This window comes from Sus scrofa, chromosome 17, assembly GCF_054392235.1.
Source record: "Sus scrofa isolate SSC_HxYL_T2T_F1_AM1 chromosome 17, Sscrofa_HxYL_maternal_Yorkshire_Landrace_v2.0, whole genome shotgun sequence".
Classification (NCBI taxonomy): domain Eukaryota; kingdom Metazoa; phylum Chordata; class Mammalia; order Artiodactyla; family Suidae; genus Sus; species Sus scrofa.
The window spans coordinates 57,873,992-57,888,386 of NC_139399.1; positions in this window are offsets into that span (position 1 = coordinate 57,873,992).

A 14,395-nucleotide genomic window follows, 5' to 3' on the forward strand; every position below is an offset into this window, starting at 1 on the left:
TTGAGGGGGGCGTGGACTCTCCTGTTCACCGCAGTCCCCACCTCTCCCTACTGCCTCCTCAGCGCTGAGGCTAAGTAACGCGACCTCCATTGTCTCATTCGGGTTGTTACTTCTTGTAGAGTCTGGAGGGAGCTACAGCACGTCTGCGGCAAACACGTGTTTATAAATTAACTGTCAACTTTTTTTAACTGAGGGATTTTTGCCTCAAAGCTAACTCTGGCCTGCTCGAAAAGTTGGAAGCTGCGTCTCTCCTGTCCCCCTTGCCACATGGGGACAGGGGGGGCATTAGACTGGGCACATCCTCCCCCGTCCACCTCAGGCCCCGCAGTGCCCAGTTCTCTAATTCGCGTCACCTGTGTCCCCCACCAGCCCCTGAAGACACTCCGTCTGGGGTTCACAACGTCTGGCTCCAGCTGAAGAGATCAGAGAAAGAATCACGCATGTGGTCACAGGAGGAAGAGAGGCTGCGGGGCTAGGCCTTGACCTGGACGGGCAGGGTCAGGGGCCATAAGCTCAGGCCACGGGTAGGGGCCAATACGTACCATCCTCCAGCCACCCGTGTCCACCCTCCAGGCTGGAATTCACATGGCAGCCCTCAGATGGCCCTCGTCAAATCCTCAAGTGTCCCTGGAATGCCCCGCGATGGCACTAGATCAGATGGTGAGCTGCCAGCTCATGACAACACCTGTTTAATCGCCACAGGAGGCTGAGTGCCACCAGACTGACTGCCCCAAATTGTCCCTAGCAGGGGGGCAAAAGAAAGTCCTGGGGGACAACAGCAGCAATCCGGGGCCTCATCTGGGCCCAGGGACGCCACCGTGTCCCGAGCAATTACATTTGAGTCCCCTCTTCGCCTTGGAACATGCTCACTGCTGTCCCTTGGCAACCACCGCCCTGCCTGCAGCTCAATCCAGAAAAATCCACTGGATTTCTGGGACCCGCTTCTCAGATGAGGTTTCCTCACAGTGGTTGGCAAAGGGGGAACCATCCTTGACCCATAGATATTACAAAGTAAAGTCAAATGTCACTGCTGGTTTTAGCCACAAAACGCCAAGGCTCAAATTTGGTTCCTAAACCCAGTAAGTAGACATTGAAGAGGCAATATTGGAATCAACGATCATTGCATTTAAAAAAAAAGATATCATGGGAGTTCCCGTCGTGGCGCAGTGGTTAGCGATTCTAAGAACCATGAGGTTGCGGGTTCGGTCCCTGCCCTTGCTCAGTGGGTTAAGGATCCTGCGTTGCCATGAGCGGTGGTGTGGGTTGCAGACGCGGCTCGGATCCTGCGTTGCTGTGGCTCTGGCGTAGGCTGGCGCTACAGCTCTGATTCGACCCCTAGCCTGGAAAACTCCATATGCCGCGGGAGCAGCCCAAGAGATGGCAAAAAGATCAAAAAAAAAAAAAAAAAAATCATGCAGTAAAATGTTTTCCCCTCTGCCTTCTGCTGGTTCTGGTTACAGAAGCTCCCAGGAGAACCTCCTGCTCCAGCCACTCTCCATGGAGGGCGGTGCCCTGGGTCGGGCAGGGCACCGGACGACAGCGGCCCTCAGCAACCACAGGTCATTTCTGTTCCCTCTGAGAAACTCCACCCAGAGCCTGGCCTTTGCTGACTCTCTCAGATGTGAGTCAATAAGACTCTGTCCTTAGCAGCAGGATTTCGGTTCAATGAGCCGTAGCCTGGAAAAGGTGTTTCCAAGTCTGGGGAGTCTGCCCCGCAGGGCCCGTCCAGCCAGGGGCCTGATGGGCCACGCCTACAAAGCGGCCTCACCTCCTCCCCGGGCTCCATCATCTCTGCAACGGGCACCACCACCTGCTCAACAGCTCAGCCAAAAACCTTGACGTCATCCTTGATTCTCTTCCGCTCCCCTCCTGCTTGTGATCCGTCCACAAGCCCTTCTGGCTCAACGACCCTCAAAGCAGAACTGGCTCCATCCCGCCCCCTCCCCCCTGCAGCACCCCCATCATCTCCCACTGGGACAACTGGTCTCCCCTGACTCCACTCCTGTCTGCTGGCCCCTTTCCAGCTGCAGCCAGAGGGAGGCTTTGAAAGCAAAAACCAGATGTTATTCACCAGCTAAGAAAAGGTCAGTGGCTTTCGTTGTTTGTAGAACTGAATCCAAACTCTCTGGCATGGCCGACCAGGCTTTGCCCAATGCCTGTACTGCTGGTGGGTCTGCCCTTAGCTCAGCCCTCACTCCAGGGCTGTGAAGGTGGGAAGGAGCGATGGGCCAGGCTTGGGTCACAAAGTCAGTATGGGGCCTTCCCGTGTGTATTGAGTGTTCTCACTCAAGAAAATTCTAGAAGGCAATTTTTTCCTCTTTAATTTGGGGGGCCTACTTGAAATTGACAACCTGACAGGATCCCTAAGAGGAAACATTTCCACTTGGTATGGACACTTGGGAAAATGGATCATAGTGAAGCAATGTAGAATATTCTAGGGTTTGGGGTCTGGCTGTTTCCCTAATCCCTAGACAGAGCCACCGCCATATGGTGCTCGCATAAGCATGCTCTCAACATTAAAAGCCTATGAGATTTTTTCCCCCCATCTCCGTCCTGCTGATTAGGTCAAGGACAAAGTCTCGTTGAGAAGTGACTCCATCTTTAACGCCTCTTCCATTCTCATCAGTAAAGTCCTATCAGCCAGCACGGGAAGCAGTAACATGAAGGTTAATAACTGTTTTCACTGTACTTGGTTTTCCAACAACCTTCTTACTTCAGTGAATATTGGTTTCCTATTTGCTGTCAGGGTATGCAATTCATTTTAGAATTACTTAAGCATAAAAACACAAAGTCCGTTTCAGAAAAGCCTGACTAGTTGGGGTGGCACTGGGTCATGACAAAACCAGCACGATGGCGTGTGCCTGGCTGATGGTGGGGAACCCAGAGGTACTTAGTTGTTACCCCAGGCAGATCCAGGTGAGTCGTTTTGAGTGTTGCAGCGCCCGGCCAAGACTTGGCCCCCAAAGATCCATCTGGATTGAATTAAGCCAGTAACACCTGTCCACGTGTGTGCCCAGAGAGTCTGCCACTGCCGCAGCCTCTGTGCCAGGGGACGGGAGGTCTGGACCACCCTCTCTCTGACAGGAACATGGACCCTGCCCACCGCTCCTTAAGCCTCTGCCCCAACCAGCCCCAAGGTGAGGGGGTGGGGGCGGAGCATGGCTGTTCACCTGCCCCTGGGCCTGGAAGGAAGCCTGGGGTGACCTTGGTCTAGAAGTTTCCAGCCCAGAGAACCATCACAGCTGCAGCATGGATGAGCAGAAAACAGCAAAGACATTTTATCCTAGACTCCACCTCTGCGTGTCAGCCTCACCCGGCTGTGAGAATGAACTTTTCGGGGGAGCAGCGGCCATCGCTGATCTGGGTCTGTTTCGAGGTTCAGAAGGCAGCCCATCCCCTGTTCCCATTCCCCACTTCCTAGAAGGAGCTTGGCCACATTCAAAGGCCAGTTCAGCTGCTGGAGAGGAGGGCCCGGCCCTTTGGAATAGGAAGGGCTCTCGGGTGCCGATCTAAGAGGCGGGCTGCCGGACACCCGATGGGAGAGGTCCCGAGATACATCCACTCCCCGAATGCGGCTTCAGAAACGCTTGCTTGGGGTGCAAGGGTGTGTGTATACAGACATTCCTAGCGACGTTAACTCCTACCGGTGAGAGAGGACCTTTCACGTGGGAACAGAATCCAGGAAACCAGGAGACTGGTCAAACAGTGCAGTGGTTAAGAAGGGGGGCTTCTCGGTTCGCACCTTGGCTCTGCCTTTTCCAGTAAATACGTATGTAAATTTATATACTTATGTGCAAATACACACACACAGGTCTAGAGTCAACCATCCACGGGCTTTCCTGCTCTGCTCTCCAATGTGTCCGTATCACACCCGCAGATCCCTTTCTCAGGCCAGCACGTTGTGTGGGTTTCCATCCAGAGTCATTGATGCAAAATTATAACCCAAGCCTAAAGAGGCAGCCTATTTCGACCACAGATTCTCCCACAGACATTTACAGAACCCGAGAGAAGTTTGGGGGTTCAAGCACCAACGGGTGGTTCAGACAAAAATTCAAAGGGATACCCCTTGCTCCTTCTCTGGAGCTTGATCCCCAAATACACGGCAAGTCTGGCCCCTTCTCACCACAGCTGAGGCTCTGCCACCCCCGCCACCATCATCATCTGCTTGGTGTCCCGGCTCCCTCTGCCCTTTCCCTGCTCCTGCCCTGGCCACTGACACTCCTTCCTCGATGTGAAGGCGGAGGGGGCTTGTTGGCACCTAAGACAGGCATATCCCTCCTCTGCCTAAAGCCCCCTAACCCACACCCCTTCCCCTTAGAATAAAATCCACACCCCACCGCAGGCTATGGGGCCCTCGTAACCGGCCCCTGCTGCCCTCTCTAAGCTCACTTTCACGTTGCAGAATCCTACCTGGAAATACTCTCACTCCAGTATGCATGGTCTGGAAATGCCCCTCGTGGCCCCATGCAGCCCATTCTAAATGCCACCGCATTCAAATTGTCAGTGTAAGCCTGGGGCTCTGATTGCTTCCTGGCTGCAAATTCTTTTTGAAAACTGCCTGGGAAACATCTATATGCATGATCATTAATACATATTGTTATGGGAGGAGCATCTTGATTTCATGCTAATCACCTATTCTTGGCAGCTGGAAGACTGACTTTTTTTTAAATAATGAATCTTAAGAAGCCACAGATTTGCAGTCATCACAATTTAAAAGTTCATTGCAAAGTCTTCCCTAGAAAATGCATTTTCTTTCAGCAACAATGTTCCAAACTCAGTTACCCTTTGACAGTGGACAGAGGCTAAAGGCCCACCCCTCACCTGATAAAGATCTGGCATTTCTAACCAGACCCCTAAGAGCCTCCAGGAGCTGTCTCTCCAATCTCATGGTCGATTCCCTTCCCAGCCTCACTATGCCTCGGCCACACCTGCTTTCTTATTTCTGCCTCAGGGCCTTTGCACAGGCAAAGATCATCCCCGTGAAAGCTGCCTTTCAGGTGGTGGTGGGACAGAATCACGGAACTTCTAGGCAGCATCTCCAGCTGTCCAGCTACAGGGGCCAGTGCTTTGATTTCTTGCTTCTTTCAGAATGTGGGAGGTGTGTTTGGTTCATCTGCTTCCCCCTTGCCTCTGATATTCACAAACCTAGAGGAAAAGAATCAGGTGGATATTCACCTGCAGGCAGGCCCAGTGCCAGCCCTCCTATGATGGCTTTTAAAACACAGTGAACAAGTGATATTTTCTCTGAACAGTGGAAACTACAGCAGAGCAAAAACTGAACTCTGCTGAAGACAAAAGAAAAATATTTACAAGTTTTCTGGTCAACAGACTGGCAGAAAAGTCTTGCGAGACCACTTTTGTAGACAGGATTTCTCCTCCGGGGCCCTGCTGAGTGTGCTGGGGGCAGCCCAAGACCCGAGTCAGATCATCAGCTTGACTCTGAACCATCCAACACACACACACACCAGACAAGTCACCCCCAGGGAAAGAGGAAGAAGCCCAATCTGGGGGGGCGGGGGTAGATGTTTCTGGTCCTCTCTTCTCTGCTGCCACCACGGGGACACAAGGGGTGGGGTGCGCCCCAGCTCTCAGGCTGATTCAGGGAGGGGTCTGGACCAGCGGGGCTGATGCTTTGGGCTGGACCACTCCGTGTTTCAGTCCTGATTTTTGTCGCCCACCAGTTCTCTTCCCGCATTAATGAGCCCGTGAGGAGCCTCCATTTCTTCATCTATAAAATGGGGAGACGCAGCTGTTCTAAGAGCTCGGTCCAGTGGGGATGTGTATGCAGCCCTCTCCTAGACTAGCTCGCCTGATCCTGGTTCCTTCAGGCTGGGGGCCAGTAAGGAGTCCCTCTATTTCTAGTCCCAGAGCTACTAGCCCTGGGATGCCAGGAAAGTTAATTCATCCCTCTGTGCCTTACCACCCTGCCATCATCGGGTGCAATAATGATACCTTCCTCGTTAGGCCATGGTGAAGGTTAATGAGTCAATACACAGGAAATGCCTACAACAGTGCCTGGTTTATAATAAGCATTCAATAAGGGTAGGGTGTTATTTTACTGCTGCCATTTCCTGTGTTAAGCACTTCACTTGTAGTATCTTGTTGGACTTTATGAGGGTAGGTACTCTGCTCAAACTGGTAAAATGACGACACCAGGAAACTGTGCTAAGTTATGAATGTACCCAGAACCACCACTAAAGAAATCTATAGAGATACTCTTTATGACACCATAAATTAAAATGGAATCCAAAAAAAAAAGTTCAACTAACCCACAAGATTTTTTTTAAATGGAAACCAGAAAGAAGAAAACAAAAGGTAAAATGTCAGACCCACACCCTAATAGCATATCAGTCATAACATTCAATGTAGATGAGCTAAACACACCAGCTGAAGGTTGGCAGATTGGCAGAGTGAATTTGAAAACTAAATTTATACCATCTTTAAGAAACTCATGTCAAATATAACTCTACAGGCAGAAAGAAACCAGTAGCAGGAGAACTCTTGGACCTTTAGAAAGGAAAAAATACTGGGATGGGTAAAAAAGAGGTGTAAGGATAATAGATTGTTCTTCACAGCATCAATTTCTTAAATCATATGATGAATGAAGCAAAAAAATTGCATCATGTGATGTGTTGCTCAATATGAAACACTGCAGACAACTATTCTTAAAGTGGGAAGGGTAATATACAGCCATTCATAGGATACTACTTAACTTGCAGGGTTAAAACACTGAGAGCCATATGCTATGCTAAGGTGTATACATACACCCTGTAATACCTAAGCAACCAATGAGGAAAATGTACAGAAGTATCATCTAAGACATTGCAAATAAATCAAAATGAAATTTTTAAAGAATGGTCAAAAAATTCTCTGGAAGAAAAAAAAAAAATAGCAGGTTTAGCCTTAGCCCATCTGTAACTAAAGTGTCAATGGCCTAAATATATTAAAAGAGGCTGAGAGGATTTTAAAATAGCAACCAAATTACATGTTGTTTGCAAGAAACTCACTCAAACGACATAGGTAGACTGAAAGTAAGAGAACGGATAAAGTCGTGTTTTGTAAACGTTAATAAAAGCAGGAGTGGCTGCATTGGTATTTGCTTAAGTAGACTTCAGAGCAAAGAAAATTCCTAGAGGCAACAAGGGACATTATATAATGATAAAGGAGCTATAGTCATCTTAAGTGTGTGTGCACCAAACAACAGAGCTTCGGATTAGAGGAAGCAAAAACTGGTGGCACTCAGAGGAGGCACAGATAAATCTGTGATTATAGAGAATTCAACACCTAACATATCCATACTTGACACCCCACCACTAATTTATATATCTAGCAGACAGAAAAATCAGTGAGGATATAGTTAAACCAAACAGCACCATCGATCAACTACCTCTAATTGACATTTATAAATAACTTCAACAGAATCCACATTCGTCCCAAGCCCACATGGAACAGTCACCAAGGGAGACCATATCCTGGTTTCTAGAGCAAACTTTAACACATGGAAAGGAATTCAAATGACACACAGGAAGTTCTCTCACCCTAATGGGATCAAAACTACAAATGGAAATCAGCAAGAGCAAGGGGACGGGAAAATCTTCAGACATATGAATGTTCGCTCACTTTTATATAGCCCCTCAGTCAAAGTGGAAGTCTTCAAAGGAAATTTTTAAAACACACAGAACTGAATGAAAATGGAAAAAAATATCAAAACTTGTGAGATGCAGCTAAAGTCATACTGAGAGAAATTTAGAATACTCAATGCCCGCATTAGAAATAAGGCGAGCTTGCCCAAAGTTCCTGCCTCAAAAGACGACAAAAGTAAACACAAAGTGAGCAGAAGGAAGAAAAGAGTCAGGAGCAGGATTCAATGAAATTAAAGACAATGGTGGGGGGATCAATGAAAAAGAATAGCTTCTTTGAAAGGATCGATAAAATTGACAAACTTCTAGCAAGACTGACAAGTATATCATTAATACCAGGAATAAAACAGTATCACTATAGATCATACAGCTGTGAGTGGGATAATATGAGAATGCTATCAACAACTTTATGCTCATAAGTTCTATACTTCATAGAAATGGACCAATTATTCAACCACCACAAACTACCAGACTCAATCAAGATGAAATAGGTAACCTGAATAGTTCTAAAACGGTTTATGAAATTGCTTCTATAATTAAAACGCTCCTGTGAAAGGCATCTCCAGATCCAGATGGTTTCACTGGAGAATTTTATCTAACACTGAAAAAAAAAAAATTAACACTAACTTTACACAGTCTTTCCCAGAAAATAAAGAGGAAACAGTTCATTTTATAAGGCCAGCATTACCTTGATACCAAGATCAGACAAAAAGCCGTTACTACAGACCAATCTCTCTCTCATGAATTTAGACAGACTTTTCGAATATACTAGCAAACCAAAGCTAGCAATGTATAGAAGTTATATTATGTAGATAAGTGAGATTTAGTCCAGGTAGGCAAGACAGGTTCATGCTCAAAAAATATCATCTACCATACCAAAAGGCCAAAAAAATCATTTTAGTTGAAAAGCATCCTTTCACGATAAAAATGCCCAGCAAACTGGAAATAGAGGATAATTTCCTCAATCTCACAAAGAGCATCTACAAAAACTCCAAAAGTCAATGTCATCCCTGGCGGTAGAAGACTAAATTCTTTGCTTCCAAGACCAGGAAGAAGGCAAGAAAGTCCATTTTTCACCACTTGTATTAAGCGTATTACTAGAAGTTTTAGACAGTGCAATAAAATGTATATAGAAGAATTAAAAGTATTCCTATTTGCAGATGACATGATTTCCTACAGAGAAAAGTCCCAAAGAATTTACCTAGAACTAGTACGTTCAGAAAGGTCACAGGATAGATCAATACACAAATGAATTGCGTATCTATATACTAGCAATGAACAAGGAGAAGCTGAATTTAAAAATGCAATGCTGCTTAATTACTCCAGATAAAATGAAATAACAAGTAGAAAACTAAAAATGCACAGCTGTATAACAAAAACTCTAAGATGTTGAAATAATTGGAAAGAACACTATAGAAGACTCGACAGTGAAAATGTCACTTCTCTCAACTGATTTATATGTTGAATGCGATGCCTATGAAAAAAATCAAGGTTTTTTTATGACAGACAAGACTATGGGCTTTCTATCTCTGCTGGTGCCATCAGGTAGGGAAGTTTCTATTTCACCTCCTCGCGCTGGTGGGAGAATAGGAGCCATGCGTCTGGTGGCTCCGCCATGGGGAGAGAACTGAAAGGTGACTGGTTCATCTTCCACTGCTACAAGGAAGGCTGGGGGGCCACCAGCTCTCAGTTATCCTCTGCCGTTGCGTGGAGGTTCAGGAGATGCCAGATTTTTATTTAATATCAAATTTCATAGATCGTGTAAGAAAAATTCATTAGCTACTTGTGGAACAAAAAGCAATGGTCATGCTCACTTTGCAACAGCCACTGAAATAATGGCCAGCCCTCAAAAATATGTTTGTGGTTAGCTCTCTATCGTGAGCTTCTCTAAGCCTACAAACTACAGGGGAAAAAATAAAATGAATAGATTGTGCTACATACAAAAACTTTAGTGTTTATGTCCTCCCCTTAACTAGCTTTAAAACAAATAGTTGGGGAAATGCCTGCAGAGAAAACAAGCAAGGATTAGCATCAGAAGAACTTAACTGAATAGGTAAGAACAGTAAGAAAAACAAGAAATGAGAAAAAGAGTTGAGATTGTTTAGAAGATTAAATACAGGGGAAAAACATGTAGGATGTGATTACAGAAAGCAATTGAAAGGACAACATTTTCCCAAGGACATTAACAAAAGTTATTTAAGAAACATTACGTAACATTGCTAGGTTTACAAAATGATAAGCCCTTCTATAAAGTGCTCACACACGGGCGCATGGATCCTGGTGTGGTTCTTTTGCAAAGTAATTTGGAATAGGTCTCGGAAGCCTTAAATATTGGCCTAGCAACTCCTCTTTGGGCACATTCATCCTAAGGAAATAAGCATCAGAAGGAGTCTACTCAGAGATATTCCTAGAGTACTGCTTGGTTTTATAAAAATGGAAATAACCTAAATTTATAGCATTCAGAAAAGTGTGTTTATAAAGGAGATGCCAGATTTCTGGTCCTCCAGTATTAAGCAGAAGGGCCTTCATGCTGCAGCAGGTGGGTGTGGGGTGTGGGTAGGTCACCCCAGCAGCTCTGCTGGCAGATAGAGGCCACCACTGCCACTGGGTAGAGTCTCCATGAGGCTGCCCCTTTCCTGAGCTAGTGTTTGTTTTCTGTCCATGCCTATTGTTGGTTTGGGGCTGGAGCGTGCCCCAGAGCCCCGCCCAGGGTATGTGGGAGATAATGAGAAAACACAGGCAATTCAACTGCAGTGTCATTATTTGAGTCCCAAGGCCCCTAGTTCATCATCTTCCCATCTTTGAGCCCTTGATGATTGCCTATTATTTCCAAGGTATTCGGCTGAATTTAAAGAGCAAGGAAAAGTGTCCCTACACCATCCTGCCCCATCATCCATGACCACAACTTCTTTTAAAACTAGATGGACTTACCATTGACCCAGAAATTGACGTCTCGGGGGTTTATCCCAGAGAAATGAGGACTTAACGTTCATACAGAAACTTGTGCATGAGAATTCACAGCAACTTTATAACCCCAAACTGGAAACCACCCAAATGCCCCTCGACGTGTGAATGCTTAAACCCCACAGCATTCACGACATGGTATGTGCCAGCAGCAAGGAGGAGAAACCACCGATACAACAGTTTGGTACAACTGTCAGGTGGGCGAAAAAGCCCGTCTCAAAGTCACATGTTACATGATTCATTTACATAACATTCATGAATTACAGAGAAGGAAATCAGGTGTTGCCAGGGGCTGGGGGCAGCCACTCAGGGGTAGCACAGGAATCCCTGGGTTGACGGAACAGTCTGAGTCTAGATCGTGATAGTAGCTATAAAGGTACACATGTGATAAAACTGCATACAACTATAGACACACACACACACACGCATTTACAACTGGTAAAGTCTGAATGAGCTCTGGTTTGTTCCAACACCCATTTCCTGGTTTTGCTATTCTACTCCAGTGATGCAAGATTATCATCAAGGGCATCAGGGAACAGAGACCTGGGGCCTCTTTGAACAACTTGTGACCTTCCTGTGACTCAATTATTTCAAAATAAAGTTTTAAGGCCTAACAACATTGTTATATTCCCACCAGATAACATTTCTCCAACTCTTTCTAAATAGTCTTCTTTAAGCCACTGGGAAGACTCATTAGAGCCAACGTTCAGCTGAACCTTTCTGCAGGATGTTATGGAAAGGCTGGCAGAGACACACAAACGGGATCATTTTTAGCTGCCTGATTCAGTGGATCTAGTGCAGTCCCTGAACTACCATCGAATCATGGAGATGACCAACTCTCTTGTGTTATCAAAAGCTCCTGCCTTACCCCCACCCCCTGGGAGACATACTGGGATGCTTGGCACCTAGTCCTAACGAGTACAAAGGGACCGCTCACAGTGGCTGTCCCTGGTGCCTTCAGACATCAGGCTACTGGATAATAGCATTGAAATAATGATGCAAAATGCTCCACAAATAACCCAGTCAGCAGGTGCATGCCAGGGCTCACGGTCACCCTCTGGGACTGGCTCTGCAGCTCCGCGAGACCCAGGTCCTTGGGAGGGTGGTTGAATATGGCACATCCTGGGCAGATGGATACACAAAACACGCACGCATGTGGACACGCTGTCCTCCCTCAAGCCAGGCACTTTCCAGTCAACTCGTAGATCAGCCAGTATTTAGAATTATCTTAGAGTTTCAGGTTAAAGTCCTACACATTCAAATAAAATCCATCAGTGTATACATACGCCCTTGCTGCTCCCCGCCCCCCAGCTATGGAAGCCATGCCAACATCATGCATTCATGTGCGTACACGTGGCCTGAAGGAGGCAGAGCCATCATGTACAAATGTTCAACGTGCCACGTGCCAAGTCGTCCTGCCGCTGTTCCTCCTTGAGCTGCCTACACACCCCAACAGGCTGCTGCGAGCGAGGACGTCTCTCCTGCACAGGTGTGACAAGCAAAGCTGGAAGGACCTCTTTCAAGGCGAGTGGTCTTGAGCCTCTTCGCCCCCTTTTTCTATAAGGAATGAATGGCTTTCATTTAATTACAACCCTCCAGTGGTTCTGTAGTGGGTAGTGGAGATGCAGGAAGAAACCCCTTCGCTATTAACTACAAGATGAGAGTAACTCTTCCTGATCCAGGCAGAGGTGCCAGGCGTCCTCCAGGAAAAGCCCACCCTCCCCGCGTCTCCATCCCCCAGAGAACCCGCTCCACAGCAGCCTCCCTCCTCGGCCCCAGAGGAAGGGGGGGAGCGGCACTGTGGGAAAGAGGCAGGGGACAGATGGAGGGGCACGCGGGCGGGTGTCCCGACGCGCACAGATGTGCAAATACCCAGATTCGAGTGTAAGCTGAATGGAATGACTTGGTTAATTAAATATTGACTTTTAACTCAAAAAGTGATTAAAACAAGCTGCAGGAAAGACTGTCCAGAGAGGAGAGGGGGTGGGGAATGATTCAGAACTTTCAGGAAGGGAGAAGAAAGGGGATGGTCACAGTGAAGGGCTGGGCTTGCCCTACTGTGTGCAGGGGGCGTGGCCTTCAGTCCCCAGACAGGGAATCGCAGCTGAAGGTTTTTGTGCAGAACTACGATTGGTGGCTGCCTCTTTACGTTCCCCCCATCCCTTGGCATCTCTTTTCCTAGATGCCCTCCATGTGGGCCAGAAGCTTCTAGTGCTCAGGAACTAGGTTCTGTTCACCGGAGTTTTCTTGGAACAGAAGGTACCTGGCAAGAGGGAGTGGCCTATAAATGCTTGTAGAACAAATGCATGAACTTCTGTGCAAGCATGTGTGTGTTTACTGCAGGCAGGTGCTGTGGATCAGGCTTCGGGTCAGGACCTAACTCACCAGCTCAGACACTCACGGGGTCAGAGGGTCTGCAAAGGGCCCTCTGGCTACATTTCCCCCCAAAATTCTCAGCCAACCCACAGTTCTCTGGGTCCGAGGCCTCGGCCTAAGTTTTCCAGGTTCTCTGCAGGCAGGTGGGGACTCCCAGCTTTGTTTGGGAGCTCAGTGTCTGCCTGGGAAACACGAAGGGCCTCAGGGGCCCAGTAGCCCCCTAGCCTTGGAAGTGGCTCAGCCATGACTGGGGGGTGGCGCTCAGTATAATTCTCAGGCCCTTGCACCTCCTGACTCTGCAGCCCCAGCCACACTGTCTGGGACCCCCTTTCCCCTCTGTGTCCCTCCTCACTCTGATGGCATCTCTCACCGGGACCATCCTGGCTGGATCATCGGGCTTCTCAGGCTCCTCTCCCCGCTCCCGACTCCCACCCCCTTGTTGGTTTAACCTGGAGGGGACCTTTCCCTTGACACCCACCAGCCTTGCGTCCTCCTCCCACGAGTTCCCTGGAGGCTCTCTGTGCAGAAAGCCGCTCTGGTTCTTTCTCCCTGGCTAATCCAGAATGCTCCTCTCTTTTCTGGACGCCCGTGCAACAACTTTAAAAAAATGTATTCCTTCTGCGTGTCTTTCTCTCCATCAAGAGCTGAAATACACCTGGGCCATTTTATTCCAAGCACTTTTTGGTGAGTTTGGGTTGGAACGGAGGGATATTTTATGAGGGTTGTGAAAGCCAGTCTTTCACCAAGTCAAACAAATCGGCATGTGAAACAAATGATACAAGCAGCATAGCTGCAGCCTAGCGCGGTGCTCGGGACAGGAAGGACGAAGGACAGGGAGCCGGAGCGAGGGGGCTACAACGGTCACCACGCTGGGCTGAAACCTGCTTTTCAAGAGAGGCTGCAGAGTCACCCCCAGAGGGTGGGGATCGCACGCGTGTTTTAAAATAGAAATACCAGCATTGTCTATGGCAACGCTCACATTTCACTCCGCCTGAGTTTTCATTTAGACGTTGGCTGCCTCATATGCCGAGCTGTAATTGCATTAGGAGAAAAAAAATTCTGTTTGTCTTGAGAAATTATGATGATGAAAAATAACAGTATAAACCCCCATTAAGTCAGAAGGAAAATAACTGTACTTCACGCTGCCTCCCTGGGCTGGCACGCTGACATGGAGATGTATTTATTTCGGCAAAATAGACCTCATCTTTACAGCGTGGGGCTCCCTTTCCCCCCTTAATTACGTCTAACTGTATAGTCTAATTTATACTAATGCCCAGCGCCGAATAGTGTATCTTCATGAGAGGAGGATTGGTTTGGAAGATGGGAGAATCATGAACTGTTTTCTGTGTGACCCCAGACAGCAACGCTGGTTCCTCTGAATTCTCACTAGCGAAGCACAACACAGCTTGGCCACT